Here is a 3,180-nt window from a genome sequence, read left to right as displayed (position 1 = left end):
ATGTTGAAGATGCCTCATTCTAATGTTCTCTCTGAGGCTGCTGTGCCATTTGGAGCAAAAATGTATATAACGTTTACAGCATATCTTGTCACTGGAAATTCTTTGCACTGTTTTTATATTTATATTATTTACTGTAGATATTGGTTAAATAAGCTTTATGTTGTGAAAAACTGAAATCTGGAAATTAAAATTGTTGTGCCTTATTTTGTTGTTGTTTTTACATGTATTCCTTTTGAAAATACTAAAATTTGTATATTTATTAATTTTTCTTTGTCTGATAGCATTTTTTTATAAAATAAATCGGACATTTCAAACAGTCACTCGCTACTTAAGTAGTCTTTTCGCCAAGTACTTTTTTACTCTTACTTCAGTAACGTTTTTGACGATTACTTTTCATTTTTACTTGAGTAATAATATTTTAAAGTAATGCTACTCTTACTTGAGTATAATTTTTGGATACTCGACCCACCTCCGACCCTTACCCATCCCTGTTGCCTGTCTTGTGTTTCTATGGTGTATTGACAGTCATGTGCTTTTTGTGCTGGGGTGTTTTTTCTGTTCTCAAACTGTTCTCCCATTAGGAGCTCAGTCTGAGTGAAGTTTTTTTCTCCTCCTCTCACTAGTGATGTGCAGATCGATACTGAAATATCGATTTCTCCGATACCAGTCATTTATGTTCTAGAATCGATACTCATATTAAAATATCGATATTTTAGTAATTTAGGGTAAATTTGTAGGTTATCATTAACAGGAACAGAGTGGAAAGAAACTGTATCATTTGGATTGTCTACATTGGAAGCAGTGTTGCCAACTCCTCAGTAAGGAAAATCGCTATTGGTTGTCCTAAAAGTCGCTAGAAGTCGCTAAATGACGTCATCGCCTAATTTGCATAATTGGTCATGCTAATGTAACTGTAACCTATGTTGTTGGAGAGAGAAATTGTCATGGTTGGCTGTGTGGCAGGCGGGCAAGCAGGAGTGGTGGATCCAAAATGCAGGACTCAGACACAGAAGTTCAACTTAAAGCGCAGCTTTAATGCTGGAAAACCTCTTACTAACTAAACTCACCAAAAGACAAACAAAAACGCTGGTGGACTAAAACACTGAAGCACAAAACACTGAACTGGAACTGGAAACAAAACACTGGCAACACGGAGGCAAAACACACACAGCTTGTTGAGGGTATGACGCAACACTGACTCAGAGAAACACAGGGACTAAATACACTGGGAAGTAACGAGGAGAATGAGACACAGAAGGAGAGCACAGCTGGGGGAAATTAGAACTGATGAGACAAGCAAAGCAGGACACATTCACATAAGACACGGACCGACAAAGTAAAACAGGAAGGATCACACAGAGACGCGAACTTGACACAGTGGAGACAGCAACTAGGAAACACAGAGACATAAACCATAAGGCAGAGGACTCTAAGAACCGAGAGGCACAGAGGGGAACTCAAACATGCAGACACAGACTTACACAGAACAGAGGGGACATAGAGAAACATGAAGGGCAAGGGATCGAAACTAGAAACCATAGAAACTCACACCAAGTACAATAATACAAAAATCACAAAGAACTAAAACGCTGGGTCAGGAGACCCAGGACCCTGACAGAAATAACATCGTGGAAGAGACATAAAGTGAGTAAAAAACGTCCTAAATGCATTTAGAGTTTATTTAGAACTACAAATTAAATTTCTTTTAGCAATTATTGTTTTTTTTAATGTCACAACTCCAACCCTGCTCCTTTACCTGGGCTTGGACCGGCAAAAGTGACCCGAAATATGCACCCTGGTGGAGTTACTTTGTGTGTGTGTGTTTATAAGTAGTTTTAAACCTTGTGATCCACAAAACAGCATAACAGTAAAAGAGTAAAAGAAGAACTGACTGCGTTACAGCACCCGCTGCTTGTTGAGAGTAAAAGCGATATAGTCATGTGCGAAGTACGTCTGTATAAATGTGTCCAGCCCCTTGCTGTGCACACTCACAACAATGGCTGAGCGTAAATGGAGTCATGTGCAGACGTATTTTACTTCCACAAACGGTTGAGACGTAGTTTGCAATACATGTGGCAAGAAAGTGAGGTGTTGTGGCAACACTACTAACCTCATCAAGCACTTCAGAGTAAATCATATCACAGAATATGACGAGCTTATGTTGAGGCGAACTGAAGAGGAGGACAGGGACAGGTGCTGCTAGGGCGAGACAGACGTCTCTCACAGAGTCCTTTAGTGCTGCAGGCAGGCAACGTGTTCAAATAGTGCACAACTTCAGTTTTTTTATTTCTATATGATAACTGTGCATTATTAAGCGATAAGAACAAGTAATCCGATGTCCTGTAATCATTATGACGCTATAATTTGAGATACAATAACTGAAATATGTTTTTGTACAAAGTATCGGTATCGGATCAGTATCGTCGATACCACCCTGAATTTTACTTGGTATCGGATCGGAAAGGAAATCAGTGGTATCGCACATCACTACCTCTCACCTCATGTTATGTATTTTTGTTGTTTTTTTCCTATCAGCCTACCTCTCTGACATGTCTTCCCAATGTGGTGTTTGTGTAAAGTTTGGTCCGAGGGTTCCTTTGTAAGTGTGCATGCACCATTAGTGTGCTGCCTGCTGTAACCTATAATTTCCTTTGGGATTAATAAAGTATTTCTGATTTATTGTTTTAAAATGACCCAATTATGGATCATAATTCAGTATCTATCTATCTATCTATCTGTGTATATATATATATATATATATATATATATATATATAACAAAAAAAAACACCCAGCACGCCCCTGCGGGCGGTTTATCCTTCAAGCTCGGGTCCTCTACCAGAGGCCTGGGAGCTTGAGGGTCCTGCGCAGTATCTTAGCTGTTCCCAGGACTGCGCTCTTCTGGACAGAGATCTCCGATGTTATTCCCGGGATCTGCTGGAGCCACTCGCCTAGCTTGGGAGTCACCGCACCTAGTGCTCCGATTACCACGGGGACCACTGTTACCTTCACCCTCCACATCCTCTCGAGCTCTTCTCTGAGCCCTTGGTATTTCTCCAGCTTCTCGTGTTCCTTCTTCCTGATATATATATCATAGTGGTTAGACTACACGCCTTTGGAACAGAGGATCGCAAGTTCGATTCCTGCCTAGGGCGTCTGTATCCAGGAAGGGTCCTAAGGC

General features: G+C 40.5%; 1 long non-coding RNA gene across 1 annotated transcript; it reads right to left on the bottom strand.

Annotated features, from left to right (window-relative positions):
* Positions 1 to 365: 365 nt before the first annotated feature.
* LOC120718099 lies at positions 366 to 2,761 on the bottom strand. Its single transcript, XR_005692374.1, has 2 exons — positions 2,492 to 2,761; positions 366 to 613 (listed from the first exon to the last, which is right to left on the bottom strand). It is a non-coding gene; the product is annotated as an uncharacterized LOC120718099 (long non-coding RNA).
* Positions 2,762 to 3,180: the final 419 nt, after the last annotated feature.

Source organism: Simochromis diagramma, unplaced genomic scaffold (genome assembly GCF_900408965.1).
Source record: "Simochromis diagramma unplaced genomic scaffold, fSimDia1.1 OVJJ01000024.1, whole genome shotgun sequence".
In the NCBI taxonomy this organism is placed as follows: Eukaryota; Metazoa; Chordata; class Actinopteri; order Cichliformes; family Cichlidae; genus Simochromis; species Simochromis diagramma.
The sequence above is the reverse complement of the archived record's forward strand: the minus strand, read 5'-3'. Positions and strand labels throughout refer to the sequence as shown.